A 21,710-nucleotide genomic window follows, 5' to 3' on the forward strand; every position below is an offset into this window, starting at 1 on the left:
TGCTAAAAGAACAAAGAGACCAATTGTACTGCCGAAGAGCTGATGCAGTCAATATTGACAATCTGCATATATCGGAAATTCCAGCCCTTATCTATAAAACTGAGGGCTACTCAGTTTTCATTCCGACATACTATATACGCACTGAATTAGAACAAGTGAAAAAACATTAGTTTTATCTTTCCAAGAACCACTACTTATCTCTTTAAGGGACGATCTTCTCCTACAGACTATCCAAAACTTTGTCACTAATGTCATCTTTCTCTCACTCTGCTCACACCACATTCCTTCCTCCTCACTCTTTGAGGCTCTTCACTGGGTTCTTGTCTTTTACTGCATCAAATTCTGTTTCTTCATCCCCATCCTCAAGATCCTACATGATCTTGCCCATACCTAAAGTTCTAATCTTGGCTCTACCTTCTCCACCGCTCTCTCTCTTCTCTCCTCCTAACTTCATCTTTTTGGCTTCATCCTGAGAGATGTTGAAATCAATAGGATTTGAGGGTTCTCAATAGTTCTGAGTCAGGCCTTTCAATTTCAGTGTCACGTTTCTATCATGGTGTCACCAATGCCTGGAACTTTAACTCTTGGTTTCTTGTTAGCTAACCACTCTCTCTCTTCTCCTTAGAACTCATTTCTTCTAGAAATCTTTCCCACCTAGCTCCCTTCACCTATAATCTCTTCAGAACCTCCCATTACTGAACATTTAGTCCTATGTTTTAACTTTGGTTTGTTCTAATTTGTCTGAGAGGGTAAACTCTTCATGGCCACTACTGAATATATGTAAAGACCAATATAAGTGTGTGATGGAAAGAGTCTAATTGACTTCAGTGCGTGTTGGATCAGGTCCCAAATGAAGGAAAAAAGAAAAAAATGAAGTATGTTGCTGATTACTGGTTTATTTTAGTTTCTGTTTAACCGATTATTTTTCTGTGTACTGTGCAGAACCAGTAAGTTCAGAAACACCAATATAGTCATATATTTTGCTGCAAACTATAATTTCAGAGAGAATATTTTGTCAAATGGCAGATACTCTGCAGTGCCCTAGGAGATGATCGTACTAAACTAGCATTAGAAGGAAGAACGACTGTAACGGCAGGCATGCTCACCTCTAGAGTGCCCCATTGTTTCAGCATTGGTGTCGCTAAGCATAGCCCCTGGTGGCACTAGTGTGGAGTGGCAGGTGTGTCCTTGCCTCAGTTTCCCCTTTTTGGCTACCAGTAAGTTCAATGAGGCTTATGTATTGTGAATGGTGCCCCTTCAGAGATTAGTTTATTTAAGCAAAGGCCAAACAGACATGCAAACAAGTCTTCATCTCCAGTATCCTAGCTCTAGCTCATTCCCTGTTGTTGCCGTATATTAAAATATAGTAACGAGACACATTAGCAGAGCCTTTCATAAATAGACTGGGTGTCTGACCCCTTCAGGGGCCAGCTACCCTGTGACAGACTAATTGAAATTTTTCTTCTTTGCCCTGCAAAGAAAGAACTGATTTTTTTCAGAGAATATGCAAAGTTGCTTTTATGAATAATTCATTTCCCCCCCGAGATTTTGGACTGTCCTGGCTTTCAATTTTCAATATTTACTGGTCTTGTCTTACAAGAGTTGGAGAGACTCTGGTAAAGATTTTTCTCCAGGTTAATTTCCTCCAGTAACTATGGCACACATCATGAAACTGAATAAGATGGGTCCGATACACAGCCCAGTGTAGCCAATAGGTCAATTCCATCGAATTCAATGGACTTTGGATGCAACCCTACATTAGAAATATGTCCTCCAGGAAAAAAGGAATGTAATCAACTTCCCCAATTTTACTTTCCTGAGCTCAAGTTAATTTTCGTAATAATAAACAACAATAAATCCTCCTCCAAAAATGTAGAACCTCCACTCCACAAATGTTCATTCCTTAGAGCAGCAATTCTCAAACTTCATTGCACTGCGACCCCCTGCGGACATAAAAAATTACTACATGACTCCAGGATGGTGGGACCGAAGCCTGAACCCGCCTGAGCCCTGCAGCCCCGGCGAGGGGAGAGGTCAAAGCCAAAGCCTGAGCCTCATCCCTGGCAAGGGGTGGGGTGGGGCAAAGCCCAAGGGCTTCAGCACCAGGCAGGGGGCCAGTAACCTGTGTCCTGGGCTGAAGCCGAAGCCTGTGCCCTGCGATCCAGGACTGAAGTCCTCAGGCTTCAGCTTTGGCCTTGGGTGAGTGTGGGCTCAGGCTTTGGCTTTAGTCTCAGGCACTAGCAAGTCTGGCGACCCCATTAAATCAGAGTTGCGACCCACTTTGGTGTCCTGACCCACATTTGAGAACGGCTGTCTTAGAGTAATGGCATTTTTCCCATTGAAATGTTTCAGTAACAAATAAAGTCCCACAGAAGCAGTAAGCTTTATGAAGAAGAAATAAAAATTCTGTCCTCTGGGAAAGGGAAATGTTTACATTGCAAAAGAGTTGCATGTTTATTACAGTAGCTTTAGCTGTTCTTATCAGGACGAGACATCACTGTCTTAATGGATCCTTCACTCTTGTCTGTTTTTTTTTTTCTCCTGAAATTGAAGTTTGTTTCAGATCCTACAGCATATTAAGACTTCCAATGCTGGTGGCGTTTTAAGAAATATAATCTGCATTACTATATCCTTAAAACAGCCATACAGATTATTTTTATTAATTTATAACATTAAACCATTGCTCCTGGGATGACACTTTGTATCCTAAACTGTAGGGGTGGAGTAGATTTTTTTTATGGCTGTTATTAATCAGTTTATAATGGAAACACTAATTGACCCTTAAAAATGGTTATACTAGCAGCGCTATAAATGTGTGTCAGCTTCTGGTGGCTCATAGTACATAAAGGGAATAAAACATACAGGCAGCATGTTAGCATGAGATATCCCCAAACACTCAGTCTGGTTTTGGTTCTGAAAATGTTAGGACTTTCTAGAATATTTTTACAGTAGTTTATAAATAGAGAGATGGACAGGAATCAAGCCCCTTTCTTCTAAAAATCTGGGGAAGTTTGCATCCAGATGTTATAAAATAGGAACATCAAAGCATGTGCTGTTGGTTTTCCATTTCCAAACTTCTACCCCTCAGAATATATGCTAAAGGAGGGCCAGATTCTTTCCTCAACCATAACTTCAGGTGGCACACAGAAGGCAATAAAGGCTGAGGAATACAAGGTGACACCAGCAGATCCTGTCACGACTGTCATCTTGGCTGATCTCAGGGATTGAGCTGCAGACCTCTGGAGCTGAAAGCACAAGTCTCTACACCTTGAGATAAGATCCAGGCACCCCAGCTGGGAACTGTAACAGATTCTTATTCTGTGCATTGGTTACCTCCAGGGATATGTAACACACGCTGACCAGTGATTACAATTGCAATGCATGATCATGGCTCTATATTTTCTTTTGGAAGACTTTTGTTATATGTATACTACTGCATATGTTCCATATGAAATATGAATAGCCAGTTGCTAAGGACTGATGTTAAACCCAAGGTATCCTCAACTGGCCTAGAATGACCATATGTTCTGGTATTATATTGGGACAGTCCCGATATTAGGGGCTTTGGCTTATATAGGCACCTATTACCCCCAACCCCAATTTTTCACCCTTGCTATCTGGTCACCGAACTGGTCAGCATCATTATTATTACCTACACTTTTAAATAGTACGCTGAAAATCTCTAATATTATATATGTTGCTTAAGAGGCATTTTTCAAAAGGAATGGCTTCCCTATATCCCATAAATATTGCTGGTATATTTATGGCACATCAGGTCTGCAAGAAAGCTCTTGCTTCATATTCTTTCAGAAGGGTAGCTGAATTTATCATTCATCGCTCTAGCAATTCATAACAACTATTAACATTCTTCTGTTTCTTTATAGCTTTTTACACATTTTCAAAAATGTATTCCTTTCCTCCGTCCTCAGTCCCTAAAAATTAAAATACACTATCAAAAGTTGTGTCCATTGAAGTCTCAGTAACATACATGGAAACGATTTAGCAGTTTATCTAGTCCACTGCTGGATTGTTTTCCACAGTATTTTTCTTCCCTTTCTTTCAAAAACTGCATTCTAAAATCCTGACAATTTTTTGACCACTGTAACCATGCAATCAAGTTAAGAGTATGGATTTATAGGCAAACATGGACAGCTTGGAAAACCCTGCCTGGAAAACAAACCACCTTAAATAAAGTTTGCTTCTCTTGCAACCTTAATGAGAGTTTAATTACAATGTACAGTCACTGTCCATTTACAAGACACTCTCTACTGTTATCATAGTACTTCAGAAGTCATATCGTCCCCTCACACAAATACTTTTGTCAATCATCCCCTTTCCATTAACATCATGAATGTATAAAATAAACAGTGACTATGTAGTTGTGGTGTTTAGGTGTCGCTTGTAATTATTAGAACTGGGAGCACTGGCTGTTGGGAGTCTGAAAGGACAGGAAACAGGAAGGAAGGGGGAGGAGTTGAGGAGGCAGAGTGAGAGTTACAGAGGATGCAGCAGCAACTTGGTGAAGAGGTTTCCACTTTAAAAATTAAGTCCTGCTGAAGTTTGTTAGTACCTTGCCTGGTTGATACAACATTTTGGCAATGAGAATGGATCTTCTGCCTCTGAACCCACCTGCACCCTTTCTGCAAAGCCCTGGTGAGCCTCCAATTGCTTTTACTGCCTGGATCCATATGTTTGAGACTTATCTGCTTGCAATCAGTGCTACAGAAATTTCTGAAGTCAGAAAGCGTGCTCTGCTAATCCACTGCCTTGGAGCAAAAGGGCAGCCTATATTTTACACTTACCCCTTTGCAGATGATAAATATGAGACTGCACTCATTGCATTAAAGAACTTTTTTGTGCCAAAAGTGAATGTAGTAGCTAATCACTACAGATTTCGCCAGTGTGAGCTGAAACTGGGGGAGACTATAATGCAGTATATTGCTTCCCTGAGGAATCTGTTTGTAACTTGTGACTTTGGGAATATGGCAGATGAGATGATTAGAGGCCAGCTCATTGAGGAAAAAACAGTTGAACAGAACCAAGTAAAGTATAAGGCTTTCACAGACAAGCTAAGAAACCAAAGATTGAGTGTGGTTCCTTCGTTAGAATACGAAAACCTGGAATTTTATGCAAAGGGGACATAAATTCACAGCTCCTCTTAAAATCATAGAGAATAAAGGACTTTACACCGACTGACTTTCTGATGGGCAGGTATGGAATGCTTCCTATCTTGCTCCTGCCTATGCACCAAGAGGAGATTATGCCAGTCTGCATTGGATGACTTCACCATAGTATCAACACAACAAGACATTGCACTGGAACCAGGACTTGAGAGATGGCCTGTCAGACCCACACGACCACTTGTCTGGACTAGAGACTATGTTATGTAGTATCTACATGTTTTCAGTGTAATATTTTTGCCAATAGTATAGTGTCGTTTCCTATATGGTCCTGTGGTTAGAACAACGTTTATTATAATTTGGAGAGTTTCTTAAGAGAGGAGGGAATGTGGTGTTTAGATGCCTGGTTGATACAACAGTAGTTTATGTACATTTCTACTTTGTGCATATTTCTGATATTTTGCCCCAAATTTTTGCTAAAGCAAACAGTTTTTGCAAAGTGTTTTCCTCTCTATCAGTGAAACCACTCCTGTATCTCACAAAAAACCCCAACAGCCTTTATTTGAATGAAGCCCCCAAAACATACCACAAATAGATGGCTGATTTTTAAAATGTATCTCGTGCTGCAAGCTGAGTGAATCACTGAGTGAAAAGCTGGCTGGCTAGGGTTATGATGAATGTTTTTTTTCTGTTTCAGTTCATGTAGGAGTTGCTTTGAGTTTTGGGGTCAAATGAGACTGAATAATTCTGAGCAAAAACGTCAATCAAAAATCATTGTTTCACATGGTTTCCATAAAAAATAATCCAAGAATCTGTTTCTGCCTCCTCAAGAAATGTTTAACATCTTGAGGAGAGGATTTACACCAAGGCATGAAATATAAACAAACAAACAAGTGCATGCGCGCACACCCCACCCCCCCAGTGTACTTAGAGACTGCCACCCAGAATTTGTTGGAAATTTTCAGACACAGCTGTTTTTCATCTAATCATTTCATGGGACTGTACCAATTTCAATGAAATTGAAATGTGAAAAGATTTCTGAAGTCCAGGATGGAAGTTCTGGTCAAAACCAGATAGAGATAGATACTCTCACCCCAGAATAGCACAGTGATTACAGCACTCATCTAGGATGTGGAACAGCCAGGTTCAGCTCTCTGCCCTGCCTAATTCAGACCACTGATGTGGATCTGGTCTCCCATATCCCAGGGGAGAGCCTTGGCTATTCTAGGTGGAGTTCTCTCTTCTTCTTTATTGAAGTTGTTCCATTTTGTATAAATAATTAAATATTACTGGGCGAGGGAGAGACTATATCCTAGTGCTTAGAGCAGCCACCTGGCATGTGGGGGACCCATCTACTCTCTGTAAAAACCTTTGCAAAGTTTCAGTTTCATCCCAAGCAAACTGGGACAATTTTTGAAACCAAAATTTCCAAGAGACAGGAAAATGTTTCCTGCCCAGCTCTACTGCCATTTGGTTTGTTCTCATCTTATGTCTTCATGGAACTGGCAAGGTTGGTTTCCTCCCCTTCGCATTTCTTTTGAAAAAACCCTTTGGAGAGCAAGCATCTTCCTTGTTTCCTGATTCTGCAGCAGCAGGGGAGGGAAAAGCTCCTGCTGATGTTGCTGTACTTCCCTTATTAACATCTGGAGTGTGCTGCACATTCTACTGGGGAAGATTTCTAGGTTGATTTTGGTGTGGGGGAGCAGGGCTAACTTGGCTACAATCTTTCTCTGAATACAGCATATTGGGCAGCTGGCAAGCCACCTTTCCCCTGAAAAAACTCCGGGGAGAGCCAGTAATTCATTGCAAAGACCTCAGAAGGTTTTTTGCAGGTCACAGCACTTCTCTTTAAAGGTAGATGAGGGCAAATCTCTGATACACACAGCTGTGAACCCCCAGAGTGGGTGGTCTGAACTTGGAATTTGGAATCTGATTTACCAGAATCTGGCATGGGTTCAAGCAGATTTTATTTGATTTGGTTATCAAAGGCAGGCACAGCTCAACTCACAACCGCACCTTTCCCCGTTTGTAGGCCCTCCGTGTTCTAATGAGCCACAGAATATCTTATTACAATATTTCAGTACTGGCCTGTCCAGGATGAATGCAATGCACCGCACAACAGCCAGGAGTTTTACCTTGCTCTGTGCCATACTTAATCATTCCAACATAGGAATATTCCATGCGATGACTGCATACCTGCAGACCTTACACAGGCAGAATTCCCACTGACTTCAGTTACGTTAATGGACTTATGCTGCAAGATTGTCCTTTAGTGATGTTCCTAGTGTTATTGTTCTTCTAAAACTTATTGCTGTCTGCAGCTCCTTTGCACTAATTTCAATTGACTGATTAGTCAGTGGTGAGTGATGTATGGCAGCAGTAGCTAATGGGTATGGAGAGCAGTGACCTAAGTTTGAAGGGGCTTGCTTGAAAGAATTTTGAGCACTGGCAAACAGCCGTCAGAAGCTCTCATTGACTTGTATTAGAATGATATAAGTAAGTCCTTGTATACTGAAAGGAAAAAAACCATTTCTTAGTTTAAAAACCAAAGTATTTTGTTAAGCAATTGTATTTATCTACACTTTCCAAAGTATCACATTACACATTCCTTTCTTGAATATTCTGAACCCTTAGACCACCTACGTTTACCATCCAGTACACAATTTAGAAGAACAGTATAGAAAAATTGAACATACTTTAATTTTGAAGACATGATATTTTACATTTTGTGGGTATATGCATGTGTACAGACACACACGTGTTATAGGCAGGGTTGGTAAGGTGTGTTAAAGTTGCTTACACTTTCCATTGTAAGTCCCTGTTTTCAGCAGCTTATAACTTTGCAAAATATTACCCTTGTGAGTTGAAATTTTCCAAGCCAGATGTCTGTTTCAAGCTCAATTGTCTTTGAAAATTTCAGCCAAAACAATTCACCCATTTCTGAGAATGAGGCTAGGAAAAATATGTTGATTTGCCAATGTTAAATAAGTCTGGTGATGTTTTCTTTGTGAAGCTCTAGCAGCCCCATTCTTCAGAGTAGAGGCTTGAAATTTGGCAATAGGGTTGGCCTTTGCCTCAGGGATGTTCCTTTTGCTGTTCCTGTGAAAATTTGCCCAAATTATAAGACTTTGAAAACTTGCAGTTTGCACATGCTCAGTAGAGGCTTGCTAGACCTTCACAGCTAAAATCTAAAAAGAGCCCATCAACATCAGGCATGCTACTGCCTGGTGGAGGACTTTCTCTGCAATTACAGTCTGGGACTGACTGGGAACCTGTCTCGCTTGTGTTTTCAATGATCCTCCCCTCCCAACCACCTCCCGCCAGTCTCAGGCAGCATGGAGATGGAAGCTGCTAATTCAAATGAAGAGGGGGCAAGATCCATGCTGGGAACTCTGGGGAATAAAATGGGACACAGATGCTGGTGATTGTAGCCTGGGACTGGAGGCTGGTAGGGGGTGGGAAAATGAGACTGACTGTGCAATAAGATTGGGACCTAGACTGAGGTAGAGAAGAGTAGGATTGGTTGGGTAACAAGTCTGGGAGCCAGGGAGGGACTGGAGCCAATTGATGGGATGGGGAAGACTAAGATTGGGCAAGGAGACTGGGACTGGACACCAGTGGGATGTGGTGAAGAAGTTCGAGGAAGGGAAGACAAATCTGGTGAGAAGCCACAGTGTGGGAAAGACTTGGCATTGGCTGGATAAAGATACTGGGACAAGGAGCTGGGAAGAGGCTGGGGAGAAAGACAGATTGGAGGAGGAGCCTAGGGAAGGAAAGTGGGACTGGGAGAAAGGGGGGATAGGGAACAATCAGTGGGCGGAGGTGGTGACTGGAGGCTAGTAGTGGGAGATGACAGATCAGGTGAGGAACTGGGAGGGGGAAGGTGGGACTGGGACTGACTGAGCAATGAGACTGGAATGAAACACGTGAGAAGTGGAGACTGGGACAGCCTAGGTAAGGAGAATGGGACTGGGACAAGATGTCAGAGATAGGGAAGAGACATAACTGGGACTGCAACATATTGGAGGGGATGGGCCTAAGGGGTTAAATTTGGGCTAAGGTCAGAAGGGTCTATGCCCATTAAAGGACACTTTGCTTCCAGAGCAAGGAATGGAACCCAAGATTCATTTATCTCACCATTCCTCTGCTGTCAGCAAATAGCTGTGGAACTCAGTGGAAAAGTGAATGTCTCATCCCCCTCTAGTGCTGGTCCACATAGAAGGTGATAACCTACAGTTGCTATCAGCGACTTTGTTAGTGCAAGTGGCAGGGGACTGCATCGTGGGATTGTGCTGGGCCTGAGTTGGGATTAAACTCCATATCCTGGCTCCTGTATAAACACTGTTGTGCCCAACATGATTGTGTAACCTCACCAAAGGACAATCTTGCAGCACAAGTCCATTAAATGATTTGATAAAGGGGAGAATTCCCATGTGCCTAAGGTCTCCGGTGTGGTGCTGGATACATTTATTCTAGAAGAAATATTAATCACGAAAATTGAAACTTCAGACGATATAAGCCTGGCTCTGTATGTTTATGGAGCTGTTCTCCAAGACAAGTGAAATAAGATTTCCTGAAGCCATCCAGTCTTAGTCACATTCTGATACTTATCAAGCAACACAGGGCTTCCCCCCCCCCCCCGCCCGCCTTCCTTCCAGTCCTGTTTAAATGCATCATCCACTAATCTCGATGAGCTGCAGTCTTCTGCTGGCATCAAAATGAATTTCCACTGACTAGTGCAGCTCTATACATTTCATGAAGGGAACCTAACTGACTTAATAAAGGATATTCCAAACCTCCTTTGAATAATAACTGCTCAGGTTTTAAAAGCCAAAGGAATAGCCAGAAATGACAGAAATAGGCTAGCACGGTGGCTCCAGTTAGCAGGGATCATGTATCATTTAGATCCCTTGTCAGGGGAGGGGACTGAGAATTAACTAAAACAGAATGGGTAAGATCTGGAATATGACCTTCTTGATGAGATCACACTTCATTTTGATGAGAATAGCAGGCGAAGAAGGTTGGATGATGAAGACCGCAGCCTTCTGCAAACCCAAAGATTGTATTGGAAGGAGGGAAGAGACTAGTAATTAATTAGAATAAATGTACTCAGCAGAAATAGAGACAGAAATAATACAGTGAATGGAAAACACTTGAATTATCCTAATAAAATAAATATGAATTTGATGGTAACAAGAAAAGAGTAGGAAGCCCTATTAAGCATTTAACTTTAACATAAAGACCCTTCATCTTAATAACTTGTTTCAACTAACTACTGATAATAAGATCACTTTTACGCACATGCCAGTAAACCATTTATTGCCCAGATATAAAATGTTTCCTCTGTATCTCCCAGATATTAAAATTGACAGTAAATTACATTTGCCTCTTTTTTTTAAATTAAAAAAATGGACATCAAATTGTACTGTAACAGTGGTATAACAGGGTGCAAAACAGCAGAGTTAAATATGACAGAAGATTCAGTTTTTTATAAAAAATCTATATTAGAATTGCACTTATTTCAGCTAAAATATGCAGAATATTATTCTAAATCCATGCCCTGTGTAGTTTCTAGTGTTAGCAATTTACCCAGTGACCTCTAAACCTCCACACTCTCCTAAATCACTGCACATCAATTGGGATGTTTACATTTAGGGCCCAATTGTACCATTCTCCATGTGGGGGGGGGGTTTACAAAACCCTCCCCGCCCCCAAATGTCTCCTCCTCCTAATACAGTGACAAGCATACTTTACCAGGCATGCAAGGGTTAAAACATGCTTCTCCCAGAAGGGTGTGGCATAACATTTTTGACTCCAATTATTTCCATTTCTTTATATTAGTGGTAGAAGTTGCTAAGGAGGGCTGTTTATGCAAAATTTGATGTTTCAGCACCTAAATGTTTTATTGATTGGTAAGTGAATGGAAGTATAGAGCATCCTCTACCCAAAAGTCCAAGTAAATAACCATGTAACATTTGTGGCCAGGAAAAGGCTATGTGACCCATCTACATTCATTCACCTGATTATAAAACCTTTGCACACGGTAATGTACCTTGTCAGTGGTCAACCCTCTTCGCATTTGTTTATGGCAGCAAATTCTATTGGTGCCATTCCATGTGTTAATTACACTAAGCATTTTTTCAAGACTTCATGTCTGTTCCTTTCCTGGTTTCATTTTGTGCTCTCTAGTTGTTCAGATTGATTCCTGACAACTGCCACCATGAAAGCTGTATATTTAGGAGTGACATCACCTCTGGCCAGAGTCTACTTATGACGACAGTATAGGATTTGCTGGGATTAACACTAGAGAAAAGAACATCCACATTGTTCGGTGAAGAATATAGCATACATGGTTATTGGGCTTATATATGCATGGTGCTCCAGGTCTGTCTCTACGCTAATACCTTTTTCATGGAGTCACAGCCATAATGTTAAGTTTTCCATTCCATTCTAAGCCCTATTTTTAACTCTTCCTGATTTTCCCAGGGAGACCACTTTTGGCAAGGTAACATGCTTAATCTTAGGCCCAAAATTACATTGGAGAAAGTCTGAAGCTACTAGGCCAAGTCATTTGAGTCACAGGGTTTTGAAAAATTAACATGTTCTTGACTCTTCAAAAAGGGGTGACTGCATTAGCTACTTTTGGCAAAGTCTGATAAAAGCAGTTACAATTATTAAATCTTTACTTATGAATTATATGGTGATTTAAACTTAGCACTATTACAAACCCATGCCTTACCACTTCATAGTTCTAACAGCTGAGAGTCATGCTCCACCTTGATTTTTACTCTGTGCCACCCCACTGATTTTAGTGGGGTTGTACAGGTGGAAGTCAGCACAGAATTTGGTCTGGAGTATTTACTCATGTCACTGCATAGGTAAGTGTATGTAATTTAAATGTCTGCATACTTAAATAGTCAAATTATAAATAGTGAAAAGGTAGGTTTTTTTCCTGTGTTAATAAGCAGGAAGAGTTGAAACATTCAAAAAAACACTAACACAATAAGCTTAAAAACACTCTACCATGCTAATGAAGTCAGAAAAGGCTATTTCAGCTTTAACCACTGCAATTAAAAATGCCTACTATATTGTATTAGGCTTGAGACTGAAATGTTACAACAGTACCTTGTCCTTCATGATAGCACTGAATCCTCTTAATCTAGATCCTTCAGTAGATAGTCTTCTTTCCTGTTAAGAGGAATTCACAATTGATATATTGCGCCGTTTTAATAGGAGAGTCACGTGAATGGATAGATGAATGGAATTGGCGGTGTTTGCAGTAGGAACAATCAGCTGGCTGTTCAATGTCAATGAAGTGCACAGAATTGACTTTCCAAGCATCGCTCTCCATCTTTGGGATCACTCATCTCTGACATTCTGGCCCACTTCTGATGTTATTTATTTGCATTATTGTAGTGCATAGAGGCCAGAGCCCTAATGTGCTAGGTGTTATACAAACATAAAACAGACAGTTCCTGCCCCAAAGAGCTTGCAGTCTATGTGTAAAAGTATAGACCAGCGATGCATAAAACAGACAAGCAGGGGGAGCACAAGGAAATAATGAAATTAGACAGGAAAAGCAACCATCACGGCACCTACTGTCTAACCATTGTCAAGTTTTTGTAGCAGTTTCACAGCAGAGAATGAATTATAAATATTCTTCATTTACTCCATAACTGTGTACAACAAAAGTCATCAGAAAATTGGCTTGTTGGATTACTGCTTACATCAGATTCAGACTCATCAGAAATTATTTTTTCCCCTCCCATTAGTTTTCCAGGAGAAAATAGTACAGTAAAGGTAAAAAATGCACACATGGAGACTAATTCTCCATTGTCCTGCAACTTGCACAGTTATTTGTATCAGTGCAAAGTGGGTGAACAATATTGCCCTTTCTGATTTACCATTTTACACCCACTTTGCACTGATATTTAGGGCTGCACAAGGGGCATGGAAGTGGAGAAGCAGGCAGCTAGAATTTAACAGATTCCTGTTTTTCTGGCAGCCACAAGAATTTGGTTGCAAGTCAGTCACTGCTTGTACAGCTGAATAACTCTTCCTCTTCAGGATGTTGGTTTCTAGAATATGGTTTTGGGGGCCAGTATTTTAAGAGAAATCAAATCTATGGGAACAAAAAAAAATATCCTGTTCAGTAACCCACTGTTCAAAGAAAGAAGTTCTTCAGACTCATTTTTTATAGGATCCCAACTATGCAGAGGTTAAGGTTCTTTGCCCTGCTCATCATACCAGCCATTCTTCTCATGAGTGACTTGTCATCCCTTATCAGCTGCCTGATGGTTCTCTCAGAGTCGCCGTGCATGTTATTCAGTCCAAAGGCTCTGACCTAGAATTTTTGCAGATGTCTGGAAAGTGTTTCATCTTTCTTATTACTATTATTGAGGAGAAAAATATTGACGGACAAAATATTCCTCTGGCTTGCTTAGAATAGTGTATCCTGATTGGGTAGGAGTTTACAGGAACAATATTTTGCAAGATTTGCTTTTACAACATTTGTTTGCTCTCTGACCCAAAGTTTTTCAATCAAAATTACATCATATCTTGCAGCTCTCTTTGCAAATAACGAAGGGGTCATACCTCCCTGGCTGGTACATAGATTCTACATAGACACTGCTGTGCTTTCCAGAATTCATGTCATGGCCAGAAAGTGAGAACTAATATTTTTAAAATTAATATTGATAGAGTAATTTAAGATAATAAATATTCCTTTAAAAGGTTTCAGTAGCCTATCGTTTACCTTCACATGGTGTTGCTGCTCATCATAGTAAATACACTGAGCATTGAGGAGACAGATCACTTTTTGTTTCATCATGGCTTCACAGATACCTTTGCCTGCTAAACTCTGTGTTCAGTCTCCTCAGGAAAATTTTACAGTTTTGAGGGCTCTCTTTGAGGAATGAAGGAGCAGGCTAATTACTCCTCTCCTATGCAAAAGTGATTATTAGGATTCTCACAATCCAGATTTTCCAGACTGATCCATATCACATGAATCTTAAATCACCCATTTATATAAATATTTTCCATGCTGCACAAAATATACATATACTAGATTTTAAATTCATTTTCTGAGTTTGGCTGCTTCTTAGCCCGATTTGATGGATAGAATCCCTATTATTTTTTAACACTGGGAGCTAGAATGAGGTAGTTTTATCCTTTAGAAAAAGTTATTTTGAGATGTCTCTTGGAAGGAATCTGTAGACGGGATTTACATCATTACTTGACTTTATTAATTTAAAAGGTAAGTAAACAAGAAGCTGGAAGCCTATTTCGTCTGCTAATGCCAGACATAGTACAAATACATTTTTAAGTTATAAATTCAGCAGAAATACTATTGAGTAGTTCCCAAAAGAAAGGAAAATTTACTTTGGCTTTAAAGTAAACCCTACAGTAAATGGCTTCAATCATTCCCTGTTCACTTATTGGCTCTTGCAGAAGCTAAGTACCACATTTGACTCAGCAGCAGAAGGCAAAGCCATATTATTTCTCTGTCCATAAAACTGTACTAAAGGATCCAAATCACAATAAATAATCATTTAGTTGCCCTTCCCTGTTCATCTCACAGTCTGAGACACTACAAAACTTTTTCTTGCAGCTGACATGTAGAATGCAGTAGCTTTCATTCCTGGCAATGATTCATCTGCTACAAAATTCCCAAGAGGATGAAATATACTGCAGTAGAATCAAAGGTTACCAGCACAGTTGAGAAGTGTACTCCATGGCTTTCTGAGGCTGGAGCAGAGACATTGTGTGTTTTGGAGGTTGGGCCTATCTTCCTCAACAAATTCTTTGCAGCTCTTTGAAGCACTATGGTAAGAACTGGTGATCTGCTTGTAACCTTTGTGCTCTTAATCCTGCAGTTAGTATTTCAAGTCCTCAGTCAAGTACACTGCAAGGGAAACTGAATTGGGGAGAAATAGCATTGACAAATTAATGCTTGTCTGAAATGACAAGTACACAAAGGAGAGATTTGAGAATCCAATTACTTTCTCATAATGGACAAGTTCATTCATTGATAAATCTCTCGCATCTCAGCACAAAAATGGCCTGTTACAGACATGCATATGGCATGTCTCAGCCTGAATATCTAACGACACTTCTACATCTACAGCAGCCTAATCTCCTCTCAGAGAATATGTCTAACTCCCAATGACAGTTATGGGAGTTTGTGTGCCCACGTCATAAGGGGAAAAAAATACACACTGTTCAGTGGTTATCTACAGTTAATACTGTCACAAATTCACAGTTGTGAGTTTGCATCATGCTGCAGATAATGGCCTCTTTTCATTATGGTGATGAGGAAGAATCCAAATTCTCATTCATCATAAGCACTGGCTAGCAGTACTGGGCCTATCCTAAATGAACAGTCCTGAGCCTGCCCGTTGTAGCTGAGGGCAGTGATTTACTTACACACTAGCCTGTTTATTCATTAAAATATTATTTGTGCCTATGAGTGAAATGTTGCAAATGTTGCTTTGCTGTTATCACTACCACAATAACATCTTTCACACAGAATTACGTGTTCTGAATGTTATCATTCTATACTCACAGGAAACAGCAGCAGAGCAAGATTGAGTAACTTGCCTATGTTTACACAGGAAGTGTGTCGCAGAGCCTGGAATTTAACAAAGATCTCCCAAGTAAGTTACATTTTGGATCAAACACTGATAAAAGTATTGCTGAAGATTTCACTTATATGCCACTGTAACGTTACAGATTGATAATCATAGCTCTGTTGTAAATGATGCAATGAAACATAGGGAAAGTGATAGCCGAGGGATCACTGAAACTCGCTAAGCGTTTATTCTGAACAGAACTTCAACAGAGCAAATTCTGTGAACAGTTTCTCCTTGGAGCCAATATATGTGTTTCACTTCAAAATCCAAAAGTTAGTTAATTGAATTAAATCAATAAGTACCTTACACTTCTATAGCAACTTCTGTTCAAGGATCTCAAAGCCCTCACAATGCCTTTGTTGGGCAAGTAAGTACATGCATTTACAAATATGCATAGATACCCAATATATATACTTTCATTCCTCCTCTTTGGCAACAGTGTTTCCCAAACATCTAAGTAAGTTTTCATATGGAAATACAGTATTTATTACTAATGCTGTTTTGTGTGGGGGGTCAGGACTTCAATTCATTTGCCGTATACTAAAGAAGACATAACAGCTTCATACTGAGAGAGTGTAAAAATAAGTTTAAAGCCAAAAATGGTCCAAGCTTTCTATCCAGGCTGAATCAGTATTTCCAGAAACAAACCTGACCTCAACTTGAAAAATAACAAAACTTTGGGTGTGCTAATCAGCCCTGGTTTTGGAAGGGAACATAACTATCCTGTAACAGTTGCAAATTTGTGGCCTTAATTATTGGCTCAATGAAAATAATCCAGTCATATTGACAGTGGATTTAAACCTGTGGAGGCTACTAAACTTCACAACATCTGCACAGATTTATCATCACAAATATATGTCCATCCTGTGTTTATCAGGCAACATATGTGAAAGTGAAGGCCCATTATGGTTTTATAATTCTTACTAATATCCTGGGAATGAGGTTTAGAAGCTGCTAGAAACAGTGTCCTCCTGCCTTCAAGACAGGGTCAGAAATGAGAGTTTGTTTTCATGATGTAATGTTTGCAACCTGGCTGGTCTTCTGGAATGTTTGGCAGGTGAAATTCCTGGAACCAGGCAGAAGAAGAATAATTTCTTGCCTGCTTATGCACTTCTATTTAAATAAAGCTATTTCTCTAAATTGCATTTGGAATTCTAAATATAATTGGTCACATGATCTGGGTCCATACAGATTAACATGGAAGGAGCCTACATCCACTAAAAATCCATTCTAGATGTCTGGTTGTAAATTGCAAACTGTAATACCCTGAAATGTATGGACAATGCATTGTTAAAGGATATGGCGAGAGGACCGCAAAATCTGTTTATTAAAAATTGAACACATGATATCACAAACATGAATCTATGTTAGCACTATTCTATGCATTTAGGGAGGCAGTGTTGTCTAGTCCTCAGAGCTAGTCTACAGGTCAGAACTTAAGACCTGGTTTCTATTCCTGATTCTGTCACTGTGACCTTGGGAAAGGAATTTAAACTCTCTCTGCCTCAGTTTTCCAATCTTCATAATGGGGATAAGAAGAATTACTTACCTTGGAAAGAGTTCTGAGATCCTCAGGTTATTGCTGTCATTATTACTGTATTGTTCATTACTCATATAACACCCTCACTGTGCGAGGCAGATAGGTAACGGGGTCCCAGTTACATAAAGCTTGGAGTCTAAGGTCCCAGTTGTGTAATGGGATCCACTAGCACTGACACTTGCATCTGGTTGAAATGAATGAAAAACAAAAGGAGGGGTTCATGCTAGCAGATCCTTTCCTTCTGTAGCATCAGAACCCAAATGTACAATGTTTAAATGAAGGACATGATCTAGTGGAAAGCAGGGAAGCTGAGTGTGTATATTCCACAATTTTTTGATGGATTTTTAGGACCAAATTCTACCCCTACTGGCAGCCCATACAAATCCAGTGACTTCTCACTTGGGAGCATTTATTAATAATAGGTTTCAAAGTAGCAGCCATGTTAGTCTGAATCCGCAAAATGAACAGGAGTACTTGTGGCACCTTAGAGACTAACACATTTATTTGAGCATAAGCTTTTGTGGGCTACAGCCCACTTCATCGGATGCAGAGACTGGAACATACAGCAAGAAGATATTTATACAGAGAACATGAAAAGGTGGAAGTAGCCATATCAGCTGTAAGAGGCCAGTCAATTGAGATGAGCTATCATCAGCAGGAGAAAAAAAAAACTTCTGAAGTGATAATTGAGATGACCCACAGAAGGTGTGAGGATACTTAACATGGGGAAATAGATTCAATTAGTGTAATGGCCCAACCATTCCCAGTCTCTGTTCAAACCTAAGTTAATTGTATCTAATTTGCATACTAATTCAAGTTCAGCAGTCTCTCTTTGGAGTCTGTTTTTGAAGTTTTTTTGTTGTAAAAGGGCAGACTGGATCAGAGATGACATTCTAAGCATGTCCTAGAGAACTCAAATGTAGAAGTAAAATTACAAAAAGAGTTTCAGATAATATGATAGAGCCACTCTGCACAAAATGCAAGACACAAAACAACTCAAACTATCCCAAATACCTTTACTTTATCTTTCCTTTTTCTACCACTCCTATTGTAAATTATCTCTAGGTTACCAAACAAATTCACAGCATACAAAATACAATATCTCTATGCTGGGAAACAACTGTTAATGCAGTTACTATTTTCTAGACAACTCATTACATCAAAGGGGAAAGCCTGAGCCAAGAAGCTGAATTCCCTGCAGAGTTAGTGGAAAACACAAGCGCTAATCACCCTCCTCACTTGAGGTGAGAAGCAGCTCGCAGTAATTTTCATTACTGTAAAGAGACTAGCTCACAAGATAAATGAAGTGATCCAGAGGGAAGACAACTACAGTTAGTCACTGAAATATTTTCCTGCCTATGAAGGAACAATGTGGTTTTACAATGTTAACTGATAATAGTAATAACAATTTCCTGTTTAGACTGTTTGTATATTTCATGGAGAAAAACAATTATACTGGATGAATTTATTTTAAATAGATCTAGCATTTTACACCACATATGGTAACTATGCAGCTGTGCAGCAACCTGTGAAAAAGAGGATTAGGTATATTAGAAACAATATTTTGCAAGTTCACCTATAAATGCTACGGTTCACTTCTGATTATTACATACATTTTTACTATCATAGTGGGATCTGGGCATTCTTCTCTGTTTTCATCTATTGATGTTCCTCAGTCTCATTCTGTCAAGTATCAGAGGGTAGCCGTGTTAGTCTGGATCTGTCAAAGCAGCAAAGAATCCTGTGGCACCTTATAGACTAACAGACGTTTTGGAGCATGAGCTTTCGTGGGTGAATACAAGGTCTGCTATAGTGTGGCCAGGGAGGTTGAAGTGTTCTCCTACAGGTTTTTGTATATTGCCATTCCTAATATCTGATTTGTGTCCATTTATCCTTTTATGTATGGACTGTCCAGTTTGAGTGCACACTATAGCAGACTTAAGGTGGCCATCCTGCAGCAAAAAAACATCAGGATCAGACTTCAAAGAGAAACTGCTGAGCTTCAGTTCATCTGCAAATTTGACACCATCAGCTCAGGATTAAACAAAGACTGTGAATGGCTTGCCAACTACAGAACCAGTTTCTCCTCTCGTGGTTTTCACACCTCAACTGCTAGAACAGGGCCTCATCCTCCCTGATTGAACTAACCTCATTATCTCTAGCTTGCTTGCATATATATATACCTGCCCCTGGAAATTTCTACTACATGCATCTGACGAAGTGGGTATTCACCCACGAAAGCTCATGCTCCAAAAAGTCTGTTAGTCTATAAGGTGCCACAGGATTCTTTGCTGCTTTTACAGATCCAGACTAACATGGCTACCCTTCTGATACTTTCAGAAGTGGTGTGCCGAGTTTTCATTTATTCAGTCTAATTTAAGGTTTCGCGTGCCAGTAATACATTTTAACATTTTTAGAAGGTCTCTTTCTATAAGTCTATAATATATAACTAAACTATTGTTGTATGTAAATAAGGTTTTTTAAATGTTTAAGAAGCTTCATTTAAAATTAAATTAAAATGCAGAGCCCCCCGGACTGGTGGCCAGGAGCCGGGTAGTGTGAGTGCCACTGAAAATCAGCTTGTGTGCTGCCTTCGGCACGCATGCCATAGGTTGCCTACCCTGCCCTATAGTGACACAACTACTACTGCTCCACCAATACTTCCAAAATCCCATCTGTCTAGCCATGCATTTCTAGCTGTCTTTGTGACATCTTCATCTCCTGACTAACTGATTTCCTCTGACATTGAATTTATATCTTATTCTGTGTCCACCTCCACCTTTGCCCATCGTTCTCTGTCTCCACTGATACTCCACTATTCTTCCCAATCCTAATCCTAATCACCAGGACCATAATCGTGATGTAATCCTTGACTGTTCTCTTTTCTTACACCATATCTAGTAGCATCTACTTTAATATCTCCAAAATCTACCCTTTTCCCACATTGCCTGCTTTTAAACCATTGACTGCAAGGTGGCCATTGTTCATTCTGATTTCTGTGAGCTTCTCCTGCATGGACGTACTGCATCTCACCTCTACCCCTTGTAGTCTGTCCAAAATGTAGTTGCAAAAGTCACCTTCCTTTCTTACCACTCCAACCACTTTGACTTCCCCTTTTCCTTGAATCCCTCCACTGGCTTCCTGTGTCATACTACATCAGATTCAAACTCCATGTCCTCAGAAATAAGGTTCTACTTTGTCTTGACCACACCCACCTAATTTCCCCCTATTCCTTCTCTGCACTCTTCTCAATATTCTAGCCTTTCTCCTCCCTTAGTCATCTTTCTTGGCACAGCTTGGTTCCTTCTGTCATGTTTTTCAGCATGCATCTGGGAACACCTGAAATGTACCCCATTTTGAAAGACATCATTCCTTTAAGTCCCATCCTCTAATTCTAATTACAGTTTACATAATTTGGTCTTCCCATGTTATTTACATGAAAAATCACGAACATTCACGTTATAAAAAATTATTTACACTAAAGGAAGGAATACCACGAAATGTAAAGCTTGCATGATTTTTTCTCTCTTTCTCATTTAGGGTTTTCATTCCATATGTGGATCATGGCAGATTGAGAAGTATTCCTAGAATAGACTTATTGTATTAGTCAATAAACCATTTTTAATTCCTTTCTTTCAAATCTCTCTTTAAAACTCTAGTGTCAAAGCTATCCTTCCTCTATGTTTTTCATCATTAAGAATCCTTTTATTCTCTATCCTTATGAAGTGTGCTCCTTTCTCTCTCTCGGTATGTGTGTGAGAGAGAGAGGGGAGGAGGGGGTGGGTAGGTAGGCATTCTGGTTTGTTTTCTCTGTATTGTCTTTATCCCTTTGGGGCAGAGAACATACTTGTTGTTTGGAAAATGCTATATATTATTTTAGCTCTGTATAAATAATGCAAAGTTTAGCTATGTACAAGTATCTCTGTGGGTCTGCAAGAAAGCCCATAGGAACTGCAGGAGTCCTGGCCTCTTTGACGTTAATAGGAGTTTTGCCATTGACTTTAATGCAGCCAGAATTTCACCCCAGGAGTCTTTACAAGGTTTACAGGCAATGCAGCAGTCCCTGAGGAGCTTTTATGTTCTATAGGCTCCTAAGCGATATTACCAGGCTGGGTATCTTAGCAAATAAAAAATATTCTTACAGTATAATTATAATCAGAAAAATGGTGTTCACCTTACTCAATATATCTGATCACTTTTGTGAGTTATTTCTGCTTTCTTTCTTAACAAAGACACAGTTTACATATCAGAGCTAATACATCAAAAGAGTAGCAAACCTGATTCTATTCTGCCTTGTGTATCATCAACCACATTGTCAGCTAACCAGCATACTGTATTTTTCTAGTGATGATGTAAGCAGCAAAAAGGACATACTTGATTTTTCAGATCCCAGCTTGAGTTGCAGGGCTGACACTAAAA

The sequence above is a fragment of the Gopherus evgoodei genome, chromosome 11 (assembly GCF_007399415.2).
Source record: "Gopherus evgoodei ecotype Sinaloan lineage chromosome 11, rGopEvg1_v1.p, whole genome shotgun sequence".
NCBI lineage: Eukaryota > Metazoa > Chordata > Testudines > Testudinidae > Gopherus > Gopherus evgoodei.